At 37.9% G+C, this 18586-nt stretch overlaps 1 pseudogene; it reads right to left on the reverse strand.

Annotated features, from left to right (window-relative positions):
• Positions 1-1045: 1045 nt before the first annotated feature.
• On the reverse strand, positions 1046-1938 carry LOC116626465 (annotated as a pseudogene).
• Positions 1939-18586: the final 16648 nt, after the last annotated feature.

The following is an 18586-nucleotide window of genomic DNA, read 5'->3' on the forward strand; positions in this document are numbered from 1 at the left end:
CCCACAGCCCTGAGATCAAGAGTTACCTGCTCTACTGACTAAGCCATCCAAGCATCTCTGATTACTATGTATTTTAATATTTAAATGTATATAGTTCAATCTGTTACTTTGTACCTAAGGATTTTTTTAAATTACATAAAACCACAGAAAATGTTCTTCCAGCAAACATTTTGACACACATTTCCTATAAGTTTGTTTTTAATATTTTGTTTTATATTCATTTAATTATTTACTTGTTTGATATTTATTTTATCAAATTAATATGAAGCTAGTATATACATTTTTTAAAAGTAACTATGCACTGTTTAAATAATTCAAACTTATATATATGGTTGATGTTTTTGACACAAAATGAATGAACAATTTAGAATCTCTTAAAAGAAAGAAGGAAAGTTTTATTATGGCCCAGGTTAGGACAACCTTCACTAAGAACAGTGTGCTCTGAGGAAGGATCATCTGGTGTAATGTAAAAAGTTACATCATTAGACAAAAGATATTTCAGAAAGTTATAGACCTTATCTTATCTTTGGACTGTAACCTTAGGACTTACTTTAGCTGCAGGACTGTGTGACTTAATCTTATGAGAGCCAGGGAGGTTTTCTCTTTGTTTTATGTTTGTAATGCTCCCTTTCAGTTTATTTATAAATAAAGCAGATGTACAATGTATGCCCAGGGCAGAAATTGAACCCATGTTGTGAGATTTTGCTGGTAATGTTTGAAGTTTGTCTTCCTTGAGATCCCATGAGCAGGGCCAACGAACATTAAAAGTTGAAAATCTCCTTTATTTTATCAATGTCTATCATATCTTTCTACTTACAGGGCCTCAGTCATTTACTCTTATTGCTGAGGTCCAAAGTTTAGAACAAAAATACTATGACAATGGTTGAAAGCAGCACAAATGTAAATTTTAATTAATTTACTAAATACAAAATAAATATTTTTTAGAACAATGCAAACTAGTCAAGTGAGAGCAAAATATATTCCTACAACACAAATTTCATAATGGATCCCGTTTGGCTGCTGCCAGTTTATCAAATTACTCTCACTATAGACGTCCCAGAAAATGTTTCTCTAGCCATTTTCTCAAAGCCCCCTTGACGTCTTTATTCCTCACACTGTAGATAAGGGGGTTCAACACAGGTGTGAAGATGGTGTAAAAAGCAGACCACCTTGTCATGGGCCACTGAACAGTAGGATTTGGGTCGCATGTAGATGAATATGAGAGTGCCATAGAAGAGCCCCACCACAGCCAGGCGAGAGGAGCAGGTGGCAAAGGCTTTCTTCTGAGCTGCAGTGGACCGCATGCGGAGCACAGCAGCCAAGATGAGACTGTAGGAAGCCAAAATGAGAGACAGAGGGATCAAGAGCATCAGGACGCAACACACATACGTGAAAAACTTAAAAAATGGAGTGTCGGCATAGGCAAGGAAAAGAAGTGGTTGATTTCTCGAGAATGGCAGTAAGGGAAGCTCAGAGTGGCACCAGACTGCATCAGCCCATCCACCCCTCCCAGAAGCCAGGCGCCTGTGGTCATGTGCAAGCAGAGCTTCTGACTCATGAGGATGGGGTAGCGCAGGGGGTGACGTATGGCCACACAGCGGTCATAGGCCATGGCCACTAAGAGGAAACACTCACCCTCTCCCAGCATGGGAAACAGTAAAATCCGGGCTCCACAGCCAGCAGGGGGGATGGACCTGGTGCCCATCAGGTAGTTGGTTGCCTTTCTGGGGACTGTGGTGGAGACCAGCATCATGTCCATGAGGGAGAGCTGGCTAAGCAGGAAGCACATGGGTGTGCGCAGCTGGGGTCCTCATGGATGAGCACAATCATGAGGGCATTGCCCATCAGGGAGACGAGGAAGACCATGAGCACCACTGAAGAGAGGAGCAGGTGGGTCTGAGTGTGGTTAAAGAGCCCTAAGAGAATGAAGTATACTGTGTGGTGTCATTTGCATCTTCCATGGCTCAATTCATGCCTGGAAGGCAAGGAATTATAAGGAGTGAGAGTTGTTTGAAAGGAAGGTTAGGCATTTATTTAAGAAGATGTGGTCAAATGACAGAAAAAAATGAGACTTGGAGGAATAATTACATCTTTAATCTCACTTTGTGACAGGATATTTGCCTTAGCATCCTATCATACATCTCTGTTGTTATTATACAATATTTTTTAATCCAAATAAATTGCATAACAAGTATATCTTGCAGGACACATCACACTTCTGTTATTTCTGTACGTCTTGTTAGGATGCCACACATAATTTACTCATGGTGTTAGGAAATATTATGCCTTCCCAGTTTTCTAAAGTTTGTGTACTTCTGTGTTGAAAGAGCCTCATAGTCATGCCTTTTAGTTAATATTAAAGTGATATATCTCTTAATTATGGCTATGGCTTTTTCATGTTTCTCATATGTTTAAGTTAATGTCTCAAGATTTTCTTTGATGTTGTGAGAAATTGTTTTAACTTAAAAAGTACAGAAAAATAAATATAAAACTACTATAACTCAGTTTTCAGGTGAGGGACACAAAATGGCTATATTTCTCTATTTTACATGTGTGTTTAGTACATGGTTTCAATATGCCAGGCTTCCAGCTACCACAGATACGGCAACAAAGCACCTACCACCATACTGGCCATATTATCATTGTGTTTACGCATGATTAGAGGGAACTTACCTTAGTTTAGAGACCTTGCAACAGTTAATTTTTATACCTAGTATGTACTCGCAAAATGCTGAATTTGATTAAATGTGTGCATGACAAAAAGTCAATTTCATAAATGTTTATAACCCTAAGGAACATAAAAAATGGTTTTACTTATTTGAATTTTGTTACCAGTAATCACACATCCTCAAAGGTAGGAGGTAGATTAATTTATTAACTGATTAAGTTATTAATTATAAAATTAATCACTTTTTAATTAACTGGTAATTTGACTAATTATCTAACTGGTTTATTAAGACCTGCTTAAATCAAGTTATGTCCAACTTACTCTGAAGTACAGCATTACCTGCAAATAAAACATGGAGCATCTCCTTTATTTTCAGGCATTATTTATATTTTCCCTAAAGCCTCAAGCTTTCATTTTTCTTATCTGTAAGTATCTATGGTAGTAGAATTAGATGTATATGCAAATGATTTCTTTTTTATATTTATGTAACATTTGTATTTCCCTTACAAATTCACTCTATCAAAAACAAAAATAGATTAATGATTACCAAGATTTTAGGATTGGAATTTATTCATAATCTATAAGATAGCAAATCCTTATTTACTTTTTATGTAAATTAATTGGTAAGCAGTGAAAAATTTTAAATGTGCAAAACCTTTCATAAATATTACATTGTTTTAAGTATCTAGCATATATGAGCAATACCCAGAGAATCATTAAATGATACAGATGTTCTGTGCATCAAAATAGCTATAAATAAGACACAATAATGAGCATATCACAATCATGGTTTAATTCAATGATATATACATATATATATACGTCATATATATATAGTTTTTATTCTATTTATTTATTTTATTATTTTTTTTTTTAAAGATTTTATTTATTTATTTGACAGAGAGGGAGTTAGTGAGAGCAGGAACACAATCAGGGGGAGTAGGAGAGGGATAAGCAGGCTTCTCGCAGAGCAAATAAATAAATAAGTAAAATCTTTTTAAAAAACTATATATAGTGGCACCTGGGTGGCTCAGTCATTAGGCTCAGGTCATGATCCCGGGGTCCTGGGATTGAGCCCCGCATCAGGCTCCCTGCTCAGTGGGGAGCCTGCTTCTCCCTCTCCCACTCCCCCTGCTTGTGTTCCCTCTCTCGCTGTCTCTCTCTGTCAAATAAATAAAATATTTAAAAAAATAAATGAAATAAAATGAAATAAAATACTAAAATTTCTGTTACATCAATTTTGAATTGAAGTTTATATTTTATATTGCATGTATTTGAAATACTTATACGTTATTATCCACTTAAAATCAATGGGCTGCTCTATTTTTAACTTTTTGAGGAACCTCCATACTGTTTTCCAGAGTGGTTGCAACAGCTTGCATTCCCACCAACAGTGTGGGAGGGTTCCCCTTTCTCCACATCCTCACCGGCATCTGTCATTTCCTGACTTGTTAATTTTAGCCATTCTGACTGGTGTGAGGTGGGATCTCATTGAGGTTTTGATTTGGATTTCCCTGATGCTGAGTGATGTTGAGCACTTTTTCATGTGTCTGCTGGCCATTTGGATGTCTTCTTTGGAAAAATGTCTGTTCATGTCTTCTGCCCATTTCTTGATTGGATCATTTGTTCTTTGGCTGTTGAGTTTGATAACTTCTTTTTTTGTTGTTGTTGTTTTTTTGTTTGTTTGTTTGTTTATGGTGATCATTTTATTGTTTTCTTTTTAAAAAAAAAATTTTATTGTTATGTTAATCCCCATACATTACATCATTAGTTTTAGATATAGTGTTCCATGATTCATTGTTTGTACATAACACCCAGTGCTCCATGCAGAATGTGCCCTCTTCAATACCCATCACCAGGCCAACCCACCCTCCCACTCCCCTCCCCTCTAGAACCCTCAGTTTGTTTCTCAGAGTCCATAGTCTCTCATGGTTCGTCTACCCCCTCCGATTTCCCCCCCCTTCATTCTTCCCCTCCTGCTACCTTCTTTTTTTTTTTTTCTTAACATATATTGCATTATTTGTTTCAGAGGTACAAATCCGAGATTCAACAGTCTTGCACAATTCACAACGCTTACCAGAGCACAAAACCTCCCCAATGTCTATCACCCAGCCACCCCATCCCCCCCACCCCCCCACTCCAACAACCCTCAGTTTGTTTCCTGAGATTAAGAATTCCTCATATCAGTGAGGTCATATGATACATGCCTTTCTCTGATTGACTTATTTCGCTCAGCATAATACCCTCCAGTTCCATCCACGTCATTGCAAATGGCAAGATCTCATTCTTTTTGATGGCTACATAATATTCCATTGTATATATATACCACCTCTTCTTTATCCATTCATCTGTCGATGGACATCTTGGCTCTTTCCACAGTTTGGCTATTGTGGACATTGCTGCTATAAACATCGGGGTGCACGTAGCCTTTCGGGTCCCTACTTTTGTATTTTGGGGTAAATACCCAGTAGTGCAATTGCTGGATCATACGGTAGCTCTATTTTCAACTTTGTGAGGAACTTCCATACTGTTTTCCAGAGTGGCTGCACCAGCTTGCATTCCCACCAACAGTGTAGGAGGGTTCCCCTTTCTCCGCATCCCCGCCAACATCTGTCCTTTCCTGACTTGTTAATTTTAGCCATTCTGACTAGTGTGAGGTGGTATCTCATTGAGGTTTTGATTTGGATTTCCCTGATGCCGAGCAATATTGAGCACTTTTTCATGTGTCTGCTGGCCATTTGGATGTCTTCTTTGGAAAAATGTCTGTTCATGTCTTCTGCCCATTTCTTGATCGGATTATTTGTTCTTTCAGTGTTGAGTTTGATAAGTTCTTTATAGATTTTGGATATTAGCCCTTTACCTGATATATCATTTGCAAATATCTTCTCCCATTCTGTCGGTTGTCTTTTGGTTTTGTTGACTGTTTCCTTTGCTGTGCAAAAGCTTTTTATCTTGATGAAGTCCCAAGAGTTCATTTTTGCCCTTGCTTCCCTTGCCTTTGGCGATATTTCTAGGAAGAAGTTGCTGCGGCTGAGGTCAAAGAGGTTGCTGCCTGTGTTCTCCTTTAGGATTTTGATGGACTCCTGTCTCACATTGAGGTCTTTCAACCATTTGGAGTCTATTTTTGTGTGTGGTGTAAGGGAATGGCCCAGTTTCATTCTTCTGCATGTGGCTATCAAATTTTCCCAACACCATTTGTTGAAGAGACTGTCTTTTTTCCATTGGACATTCTTTCCTGCTTTGTCAAAGATTAGTTGACCATAGAGGTGAGGGTCCATTTCTGGGCTCTCTATTCTGTTCCATTGATCTATGTGTCCGTTTTTGTGCCAGTACCATACTGTCTTGATGATGACAGCTTTGTAATAGAGCTGGAAGTCCGGAATTGTGATGCTGCCAGCTTTGCTTTTCTTTTTCAACATTCCTCTGGGTATTTGGGGTCTTTTCTGGTTCCATACAAATTTTAGGATTATTTGTTCCATTTCTTTGAAAAAAGTGGATGGTATTTTGATGGGGACTGCATTGAATGTCTAGATTGCTCTAGGTAGCATTGACATCTTCACAATATTTGTTCTTCCAATCCATGAGCATGGAACGTTTTTCCATTTCTTTGTGTCTTCCTCAATTTCTTTCATGAGTATTTTATAGTTTTCTGAGTACAGATTCTTTGCCTCTTTGGTTAGAGTTATTCCTAGTTATCTTACGTTTTTGGGTGCAATTGTAAATGGGATTGACTCCTTAATTTCTCTTTCTTCTGTCTCGTTGTTGGTGTATAGGAATGCCACTGACTTCTGGGCATTGATTTTATATCCTGCCACTTTACTGAATTCCTGTATCAGTTCTAGCAGTTTGGGGGTGGAGCCTTTTGGGTGTTCCACATAAAGTATCATATCATCTGCAAAGAGTGAGAGTTTGACTTCTTCTTTGCCGATTTGGATGCCTTTTATTTCTTTTTGTTGTCTGATTGCTGTGGCTAGGACTTCCAATACTATGTTGAATAGCAGTGGTGATAGTGGACATCCCTGCCACGTTCCTGACCTTAGGGGGAAAGCTCTCAGTTTTTCCCCATTGAGAATGATATTTGCTGTAGGTTTTTCATAGGTGGCTTTTATGATATTGAGCTATGTATCCTCTATCCCTATACTCTGGAGAGTTTTGATCAAGAAAGGATGCTGTACTTTGTCAAATGCTTTTTCTGCATCTATTGAGAGGATCATATGATTCTTGTTCTTTCTTTTGTTAATGTATTGTATCACGTTGATTGATTTGTGGATGTTGAACCAACCTTGCAGCCCAGGGATAAATCCCACTTGGTCGTGGTGAATAATCCTTTTAATGTACTGTTGGATCCTATTGGCTAGTATATTGGTGAGAATTTTTTCATCCATGTTCATCAAGGATATTGGTCTGTATTTCTACTTTTAAATGGGGTCTTTGGTTTTGGGATCAAGGTAATGGTGGCCTCATAAAATGAGTTTGGCAGTTTTCCTTCCATTTCTATTTTTTGGAACAGTTTCAGAAGAATAGGCATTAATTCTTCTTTACATGTTTGGTAGAATTCCCTTGGGAAGCCATCTGGCCCTGGACTTTTGTTTTTTGGGAGATTTTTGATGACTGCTTCAATTTCCTTAGTGGTTATAGGACTGTTCAGGTTTTCTATTTCTTCCTGGTTCAGTTTTGGTAGTTGATACATCTCTAGGAATGCATCCATTTCTTCCAGGTTATCTAATTTGCTGGCATAGAATTGCTCATAATACGTTCTTATAATTGTTTGTATTTCTTTGGTGTTGGTTGTGATCTCTCCTCTTTCATTCATGATTTTGTTGATTTGGGTCATTTCTCTTTTCTTTTTGATAAGTCTGGCCAGGGATTTATCAATCTTGTTAATTCTTTCAAAGAACCAGCTCCTAGTTTCGTTGATCTGTTCTACTGTTCTTTTGGTTTCTATTTCATTGATTTCTGCTCTGATCTTTATTATTTCTCTGTCTCCTGCTGGGTTTTGGCTTTATTTGCTGTTCTCTCTCCAGCTCCTTTAGGGTTAGGTTGTGTACTTGAGACCTTTCTTGTTTCTTGAGAAAGGCTTGTATTGCTATATACTTTCCTCTTAGGACTGCCTTTGCTGCATCCCAAAGATTTTGAATAGTTGTATTTTCATTTTCATTGGTTTCCATGAATTTTTTTTAATTCGTCTTTAATTTCCTGGTTGACCCATTCATTCTTTATTAGGATGCTCTTTAGCCTCCATGTATTTGAGTTCCTTCTGACTTCCCTCTTGTGATTGAGTTCTAGTTTCAAAGCATTGTGGTCTGAACACAGGGAGGGAATGATCCCAATCTTTTGGTACCAGTTGAGACCTGATTTTTGACCTAGGATGTGATCGATTCTGGAGAATGTTCCAGGGGCACTAGAGAAGAATGTGTATTCCGTTGCTTTGGGATGGAATGTTCTGAATACATCTGTGAAGTCCATTTGGTCCAATGTGTCATTTAAAGTCTTTATTTCCTTGTTGATCTTTTGTTTAGATGATCTGTCCATTTCAGTGAGGGGGCTGTTAAAGTCCCCCACTGTTATTGTATTGTTGTCTATGTGTTTCTTTGCTTTTGTTCTTAATTGCTTTATATAATTGGCTGCTCCCATGTTAGGGGCATAGATATTTACAATTGTTAGATCTTCTTGTTGGATAGACCCTTTAAGTAGGATATAGTGTCCTTCCTCATCTCTTATTACAGTCTTTGGTTTAAAATCTAATTTGTCTGATATAAGGATTGCCACCCCAGCTTTCTTTTGGTGTCCATTAGCATGGTAAATGGTTTTCCACTCCCTCACTTTAAATCTGGGGGTGTCTTTGGGTCTAAAATGAGTGTCTTGCAGACAGCATATCAATAGGTCTTGTTTTTTAATCCAATCTGATAGCCTGTGTCTTTTGATTGGGGCATTTAGCTCATTTACATTCACGGTAACTATTGAAAGATAGGAATTTAGTGCTATTGTATTGCCTGTAAGGTGACTGTTAGTGTATATTATCTATGTTCCTTTCTGGTCAATGTTGCTTTTAGGCTCTCTCTTTGCTTAGAGGACCCCTTTCAATATTTCTTTAGGGCTGGTTTCGTGTTTGCAAATTCCTTTAGTTTTTGTTTGTCCTGGAAGCTTCTTATCTCTCTTATTTTCAGTGACAGCCTAACTGGATATAGTATTCTTGGCCACATATTTTTCTCATTTAGTGCTCTGAATATATCCTGCCAGTCCTTTCTGGCCTGCCAGGTCTCTGTGGATAGGTCTGTTGCCAGTCTAATGTTTCTACCATTGTAGGTTACAGATCTCTTGTCCTGAGCTGCTTTCAGGATTTTCTCTTTGTCTCTGAGACTCTTAAGTTTTACTATTAGATGTCAGGGTGTTGACATATTTTTTTGATTTTGAGAGGGGTTCTCTGGATTTTGATGCCTGTTTCCTTCCCCAAATTAGGGAAGATCTCTGCTATAATTTGCTCCAATATACCTTCTGCCTCTCTCTGTCTTTCTTCTTCTTCTGGGATCCCAATTATTCTAATGTTTTTTCGTCTTATGGTATCGCTTATCTCTCGATTTCTGCCCTCGTGATCCAGTAGTTGTTTATCTCTCTTTTTCTCAGCTTCTTTATTTTCCATCATTTGATCTTCTATATCACTAATTCCTTTTTCTGCCTCATTTATCCTAGCAGTTAGAGCCTCCATTTTCATTGCACCTCATTAATAGCCTTTTTGATTTTGACTTGGTTAGATTTTAGTTCTTTTATTTCTAATAACTTCCATGTTCTTTTCAAGCCCAGCTAGTATCTTTAAAATCATCATTCTGAACTCTAGTTCTGACATTGTACTAATGTCCATATTTAGGTCCTTGGCAGTCAGTACTGCCTCTTGTTCATTCTGTTGAGGTGATTTTTTCCTTCTTGTCATGTTGTCCAGAGGAGAATAGATGAATGAGAGAACAAAATGCTAACAGGGTAACAATGTCCCCAGTTAATATCCTCTAAACAAATCAGAAAGGACCTGAAACCTGGGGAAAAGAAAGGGAATGAAAGAAAAAAGAAAAGAAAAAGATAAAAACAAACAAAAACAGAACAAAACAATAAAAAACAGAATATGATCAAATATGATCAGGCTGGTGCATAGATCAGTGCCACACACAGATTTTGGGTGTATTTTCATCTGTTAGAAGAAAGTGCCTCCCAAAATTTTAAGGAAAGAAAAACTTACATATGTACAAATAAGGGTTAATATGATGAAGGGATGGAATATGAATGTAAAGATGAAAATTAGAAAAGATTTTATAAAAGGAATTCATAAGAAGTTGTTTGAAAAAAGAAAGAAGAGGATTTAAAAGAAAAAAGAAAAAAAAGGAGAGAATGTGATCAGGGAGAATAAAACAAAGCCATACACTAGAGATTTAGGGTACATTTTTATCTGTTAGAAGAAACTGTATCTCAAAATTTTACAGAGAAAACAACTTATACATATATATATGCCAAAAATAAGGGTAACTACTATGAAGGTATAAAATATGACTCTAAAAAATGAAAAATAAAAATGCTTTAAGAAAGGGATTGATAAGATGTTGGTTGAAAAAGGGAAAGGGGCACCTGGGTGGCTCAGTCGTTAAGTGTCTGCCTTCAGCTCAGGTCATGATCCCAGGATCCTGGGATTGAGCCCCGCATCAGGCTCCCTGTTCAGCGGGAAGCATGCTTCTCCCTCTTCCACTCCCCCTGCTTGTGTTCCTGCTTTTGCTATCTCTCTCTCTTTCAAATAAATAAATAATTTAAAAAAAAAAAAACAAAAAAAAAAGAAAAAGGGAAAAAGAAAAATTCAAAAAAAAATTAAAAAAAATTAACTTTGAAAGACTAAAGAATCATGGTAAAGAAGCCATGAATTCTATGTGCAGTATTCCCCTAGCGCTGGAGTTTTGCCGTTCTCATTGACAGTAAACTTGGTCTTGGCTGGCTGTCCTTGCTGATCTTCTGGGGGAGGGGCCTTTTGCCATGGTTCCCCAATGTCTTCACCGAGGCAGAATTGCCCTGCTTTTGCCCGGTCCGGGCTAAGTAATCTGCTCGGGTTTGCTCTCAGGAGCTTTTTTTCCTTGCAAGCTTTCCGTTCAGCTTTGGAGGAGGAGAGTGAAAATGGCGGCCTCCCAATCTCCGCCCTGGAGGACCCAAGAACTTGGGGCCCCACTCCTCAGTGAGCCCCCAGAGAAAAGTAGTCAATCACTCCCATCTCCCTGGTCTCCGGCCGCAAGTTTTAACAAGGTGTGTTTTGGTCGGCTTGTTAAAGGAAGCCAGAAAAAAAAAAAAGGAAAAAAAAAGGAAGAAAAGAAGAAAGAAAGAAAGAAAGAAGAAAGAAAGAAAGAAAGAAAGAACCTAGATCCTATTTCCCCTAGAGCTGAAGCTTTCCGGCACTCTCTGTGATGTGTGGGAGTGGTTTCTGCTAATCTTTTGGAGGGAGGGCCTGCCACACTGATTCTCAGGTGCACTTGCCCTAGTGGAGATGCCCCTGCAGGACATTGGAAGGTGAGGCTTGGTGCAAGCAGTTCTAGTCTCCACTGGAGGGGAGGGGGGATCAATGCTGTGGTTGTCACTGAAGTTGATCAGTGCTGATGGGCAGGGTGAGAGAAGAAATGGGGTGCCCTGCTCTCTCAACCGTGGGGAGTTCACTCCCAACATTCTTCAGGAAGCCATCACAGAAGAGGAAAAAATCACCCCTCTTGTGTCTCCAACTTCTGTCAGTTCCCTGCCTTTACTCTATGTCTGAGCTATCTGCCCATGATGTGGCACAGCACTACCATGTTTTATCTCAGACACACAGCTGAGTTTCAAAATTCTAAATTTAAGGACCCACCCACATGGCATGGACCTGCTCTGCTCCTCTGTGTGAGGGTCTCATCATGCTTTTGCCATTTGCCAGTTTGTCCCAGAAAAGTTGTTGCATGACCACACAGCACTTTGGAATTTATGGTAAAGCACAGCAAAAAGCCAAGACCAAGTTTTGCTGTCCTCAGCCCATGTCCTTGTCCTTATGCTAATGAATAGGGCAGCACGTTGGCACCACCAGTTCTTTTGTCCTGGGACAGGCCATGCCACCATTCCCTTATACACTCCAACCAGGGAAACTCCTTCTCCCCATGCAATGCAGTAGATCCTCGCACCATACTGCCCAATCTCAGGTCTCTGCCCTTCTTCCCCAAAGGAGCACTGCTAGGCCAACCAGGTATGACCCCCAGCAATGGCGAGGAATTTTAACACTTCAGACTTTGAACTCCACTGCTCACAATAACTTCTGGTAGTCAGACCCTCTCCTTTTCCCAGTCCATTGTTTTGGGGAAGATTTTCTCTTGTGCATTCCTCTGCCTGCTGCTTCTCTCTCTCTCTCTCTCTCTCTCTCTCTCTCTCTCTCTGTCATTTCGCTCTCCATAATCAGGAATCCCTCCTCTCTGCAGCACCTGCAGTTTTTTTCTCCCCCAAATCAACTCTCCACCACTCCTACCTTCCATGAAGTGGTCATTTCTCTACTTTTAGATGGTAGTTTTGTCCTGTCAGTTCTTAGATTGGTTTCTTGGTGTTCAGAATGATTTGATATTTATCTAGCTGTGTTCCAGGGACAAGGCAAGATTAGGGTCCCCCTACTCCTCTGACATCTTAACTCCTCCCTGAATTTCTTATTTTTAATTATAGCAGAATTTCAGGAATTTCAGCACAATGAGATTGTATTGTGTCTGGGTAACTGGAATAGTTAATTTTGGCAAATTATTTTTGTCATGAAATTCCCATTTGGCTGAATTTTTCCACATATTCTAAAACTTGCTCTACAGGACAGTTTAATATTAGTGGAAAGATGCCTCAATATGCTAGATGGCTTTTCTCCTCAGCATTTATGTATGTCCTCTAGCTAAAAGCTACCAGGAAAACATTTATAATTGAATGAGTCAGTATATTACTCACTGCAGTAAGGGAAAACACACATTGTAGGGAACTGTGGAGTGTCTGTGTGAGGGGGTATTAGAGGTGACTAGAGTGAGAATATTTTTACTTAATTATTGTTGTAATGAGCTACAATAGAAGGCATTTGAAGCTCACTTTTCCTTCATTAGTTCTTCAAAGGCCCCCAAATAGCTGAGGACCTTTTTCTTGCTGTTAATTTGAGGAGAGTGAAATATGTCTGTATTTTGGCTTGTCGAGATTCCTTTCTCAGCCAACAAGCATCCTATAGTACATAATCTAATTTCCATTAACATGTATTCTCTTTTGCAGAAGAGTCCCTTCCCATGGACCATATTCTAGCCTACAAGAAACATGAGATTTTCACCCAGAAAAGCTGTAAGTGCACCAGTCTTGCAATGCAGCACTCTTCCATCACACTAGAGAGTAGTTACTAGCCCTTTTCTTACTCTTAACATCCCAAGCAGAAGGTGAACATAGGTCCACTGTGTTCTTTAGATTTCATGAGACAGATTAACTCACCTCTTAATTTTTGTTCCCATATGTTTTAAGTGAGGAGCAGGCAACCATACCATGTCCCAATTTTCTGGTACAGTATCTCAGATTGCACCTACAGATCTTTCCTAAAACCTCCATGTTCTCTCTTGACTCTATTACATATTCCATGCCCATGAGCAGGTAGATTCATGTAACCAGATTTAGGCCACCTCCTCTAAAATAACCTGTGATGATGGGTTTGGTATTCATTTGGGATAGTTCACTTATTATTATTATTATTATTATTATTATTATTATTATTTTGCTCAAGGATTTCATTTTAACATTTCTTTACTTATATTTTAAATATTTTATTGTAATACATCCAAATGATGTTAGTGACACAAAGAAAATCCATTTCAGCTCAGCCTGTCATGTTGCTTCAGCTACTTACCTTTGCAACCTACTTTAAAACCATTCTGTCCCAACCTGATCTGAACCCTGTAAGTATTCTACTTTCTCACCCAGGCCCACTCTTCCTGCATTTCACATATTGTCTTAAATTCAATTATTTCTAGCTATGCATTTGGTAAATTCCATCTTTATGCATCACTTTCTCAGTGAGAGTTTTCCTGATAACTAGATTTAAATGAACCCACTCATTATCATTCTATATCTTGATACCTTGATCATTTCCCACACAACATTTTGAAGCTAGGAATTGTCAGTTTTTACCTGTTTATCACCAGTGCCAGATACACAGTTACAGTTACAAATAGACAATCTACAGCGTTGGAGATAATGGATATCTAAAACGCATATATACAGTGCCAAATAATCATTTGTTGAATAGATGAATAAATTGTAGTGTTCTTTTAAATTAAGTTGGAGATTATGGTCATTATAACTTCAAAACAGCATTGAGGTGAAAAGGTAAGGAAATGAATGCCTGGAAGAGATAATCACCTAAAGATACATATATATATATATTTTTAGAGTGAACAGTAAGTAATTCCAGGTATAGAATTCTCTTGTCAATGTAATCAGGCTCCTCTAGGTTTAAGCAATATCAGTTGGGACCCAATCAATTTCCTGATGATGCAGAGTAGAACCCACACCCTCTTCCATGAATGAATGAAGGAGAAATCACACCTATCAGGGATCAACTGAGAATTAGCTTTCCTTTACCACTTGTAAAAGTAGATATTTCCTTTGGGTATTGTATTTATGTTCTGTGGCCTGAAATTGTCAACTAAATTTTATAGCATGTAATTCAAATCAAGTAATTCTTGTTCATTAGCATATAGACATATTGAGGACTAAAATGATAAAAAGGTATAATTTATGGCATCAAAATGATTTTTAGATTTATTTGAAGGAAGAAGATCAGCATTCTGATCATTTGAAAATAGAAGATTTATATATATATATATAAATTATAAAATTTATAAATTATATATGTATAAATCTGGAGTCTCAGCAGATTTAAAATAGGGCAATTTTTCCTCAGTAACAAAGACATTTTCTTCCTGGCTTTTCTAAACAACTTAAGTGCTCGATGGTCAGAGTGTGTCCATGTTGATCACTGGAGAGGGGGCCAGGATAAAAGTATGGTCTCAAGGCCTCTGTGAAGCACTGTTTGTAGGTATAGATGTGAGACTTGTTGGTCACATTATAAAAGGAGACACTTCCAGCCTCATAGTCCAAGAAGATACCAATAATCTCAGGAGGTTCCTCAATGTGGAGTATTACCCGTGGATTTGCAAGAGCTTGGTAGTTATTACTTCTACTCAAGCACAGTGTCCAGAACCCAGTCTCTGAGGACACCATGATTTCTCCTTGTCTGCAGATAGAATTTTTACAAATGCCTAAAGTCCACTGCATTGTATTTTTCACATTCACTTCCCAGTAGTGTTTACCTTTGGAAAAAATTTGCTGACCTAATACACAGACTAGATCATCAAACTGCTGCTTATTTTTGGGTAGTTCCTGCAAGATATCACCTCTTTTCATACTTCTCTTGTCTTCACCAACTTGGGGATATGGATGAGCTGTGTCTGGATCCAAGGTAACATTTTCTATGAAAGAACATATTGTCAGTCTTGGCTATGATGAATAATAATCCATAATATTTAACATATTATACAAGTGACCCTCCTCTGTCTAGGATCTTTCTGTAGCTTTCTTCAAATGAAGCTGCTCCTTTCCCTCAAGTCATGCTTTTTATATCACCTCTATTTATCAACTCACCCACTTGAGAACTTGATAATGAGCATTTGTTCAGAATGGAAAAAAAAGAGTATCTAAACACTTAGATTTTTTCTAGTCAAAATATTTTTTTTGAATATGGTCAATGTTACACTGAACACTTATTATGTGCCTAGTGCTGTTTGAAGTATATTTATACATATTTAATTTTAATATCAGTCAAATGGAGAAATATTTTTATTTTGTAGTTGAGACAACAAAGATTTAGAGAAGTTTTCCAACTATGATTACTAATATCCATTAATGTTTGGATTCAAGTACAGATCTATCTGATTCAAATTATGAATTAATGAAAAACAATTGCATATATTTACTTTGAATCTGAATGTTTTTGACAATTTATATGATAAAATGGAAGATTTGGAGGAAGAAATAAAAGGTGTGTGTGTATATTCTGTGTGAGTTTGTGAGTGTGTTACAGTCTCCCTTCTTGGGTGACCCAGTGTGCTGGCTAAAAGTAAGAATCCATATCCAAGTACTTCAGTCTCTACTTACCTGCATATTTTCGAGCAAATTCCATCTCTAAAATTAAAAAAAAAAGAAAGAAAGAAAAGAAAATTATAATTTTTTTTTTTTTTAAAGATTTTATTTATTTATTTGACAGAGAGAGAGATAGCGAGAGCAGGAACACAAGCAGGGGGAGTGGGAGAGGGAGAAGCAGGCTTCCCGCCGAGCAGGGAGCCCGATGTGGGACTCGATCCCAGGACTCTGGGATCATGACCTGAGCCGAAGGCAGACGCTTAACGACTGAGCCACCCAGGCGCCCGAAAATTATAATTTTGAAACCAAGATTTAACAGTGAGTAAAACAGGAAAGAGATGAGTGGTCAAAAGGCAGGTGCATGAGTCAGGGCTAGAGGCAGCCATTTTCATTACTCACCATCTTTTTCCAGGAGTTTTATCCATTCTGAAAGAATAGGATGCAATGAGAGTTTGCTTTGAAATATATTTACATTTCTATCCTCACAGAGAAATATTACTTACCAAGTTCTTCATGAAGCTTTCGTGAAAAGCCAAACAGTGACAAATCCTTGTGAGAAGTTGGCTAGGAGTTATTAACTAGACTCTTGTTCTAATATTTGCAGATATAAAACATTTGGGTTAAAAAAAAGACAATGGATGGATTTAAGTTACAGATTTGGAAAATAATGGTTTAAAGCCTTTTGGTCGGCTTTGCTTTAACATAATTCAAAGGATCATAATGCACATTTTTTGCCCAGAAATAGCCATTCCCAGGTGTTTGCCTTAAGCACATGGATTCCTGCAGACTGCCCTAAAGTATAAACTTAAGAAGCTGGCACTGCAAGCACCAGTGAGGTTTGGATATAATTTCTATTTCTATTTCTCTGCACCTGAAGAATTAAAAACTAAATGGAGGAGCTCCTGGTTTTGGCTCAGATGATGATCTCAGGACCCTGATCTCAGGGTCTTGAAATGAAGTCTTACATCTGGCTCCACACTCAGTGTGGAGTCTGCTTGCATCTCTCTCTCTCTCCCTCTGCCTCTACCCACTCTAAAATAAATTTTAAAATCTTTTAAAAAGTTAAAAAAAAAAACTAAATGCAGTTACTTTTGCTATAATGTTTATTTTAAAAATGCAAATTTGTCCCAATATGATTAACATATTAAGAAAGATTTTAGTACATCGTGAATTTTGCATTTTTTATATGTGATTTTTTGGTATGGAAACCTGTACCCTGTTGAATCTAGAGGTGTAGAAATACATATAAACACACACACAAATACACATATATAGGCACACATCTCAGAAGGACAATGACATGCATCCATCCACAATAGCAATTTTCCACACTGCCTCTTCACAAGGACTATAAGCCACCACCCTCATGAATGGTGCACAGATCCATGCCCTTCTTTTCTTTGTTTTTTATCCATATTTCTTTGTTGCTCTTTCTCTCTCTTTTTTTTAATTTCTCTCATTATCGTCCATTAATTTTATCCCCCTCTTTTGTATAAGTTGTTGGGCATGGAGGTGGAGGTAGGGAAAATACATGTTGCCACATGTAAACATCAGGTCTCTTTAATGGTTAAGTGCCATATTATTGTAGTGTGTAGGTATTTCTTAACAATTTAGCAAAGTATGAAGTTCTGTGACCATTTGCTAGGTTTTTGATTTTCTTTTTGTTTTTAACATGTCACCAACAGTTTTTTACTACCTTGCCTGTAATGTATGTTATGGACTGAATTTCTTTCTAGAAAATTCTTATATTAAAATCCTAACCCACAATGTAACCATATTAGGAAAGTAATTTGGTCATGACAGTGGAGCCCTCATGAATAGAATTTGTGCCCTTAAAAGAAGAGACATGAGCACTTGTTCTTGTTTTCAGTTTTCTGCCAGACCAATGATGGAAAATAAAGAAGCTGAGAAAAAGATGGATAAACAACTACTGGATCATAAGGGCAGAATTCAAGAGATAAGTGATAGCATAAGATGAAACAGTATTAGAATAATTGGGATCCCAGAAGAAGAAGAAAGAGAGAAAGGGGCAGAAGGTATATTGGAGCAAATTATAGCAGAGAACGTCCCTAATTTAGGGAAGGAAACAGGCATCAAAATCCAGGTGGCACAGAGAAGCCCCCTAAAAATCAATAAAAATAGGTCAACACCCTGACATCTAATAGGAAAACTTACGAGTCTCAGAGAAAAGGGGAAAACCCTGAAAGCAGCTTGGGACAAGAGATCTGTAATCTACAATGGTAGAAACATTAGATTGGCAACAGACCTATCGACAGAGACCTGGCAGGCCAGAAAGGACTAGCATGATATACTCAGAGCACTAAATGAGAAAAATATGCAGCCAAGAATACTATATCCAGCTAGGCTGTCATTGAAAATAGAAGGAGAGTAAAAAGCTTCCAGGACAAACAAAAACTAAAGGAATTTGCAAACACGAAACCAGCCCTACAAGAAATATTGAAAGGGGTCCTCTAAGCAAAGAGAGAGCCTAAAAGTAACATAGACCAGAAAGGAACACAGACAATATACAGTAACAGTCACCTTACAGGCAATACAATGGCACTAAATTCATATCTTTCAATAGTTACCCTGAATGTAAATGGGCTAAATACTCCAATCAAAAGACACAGGCTATCAGATTGGATTAAAAAACAAGACCCATCCATATGCTGTCTGTAAGAGACTCATTTTAGACCCAAAGACACCCCCAGATCGAAAGTGAGGGGGTGGAAAACC

The sequence above is a fragment of the Phoca vitulina genome, unplaced genomic scaffold, assembly GCF_004348235.1.
Source record: "Phoca vitulina isolate PV1807 unplaced genomic scaffold, GSC_HSeal_1.0 scaffold87, whole genome shotgun sequence".
Lineage (NCBI taxonomy): Eukaryota > Metazoa > Chordata > Mammalia > Carnivora > Phocidae > Phoca > Phoca vitulina.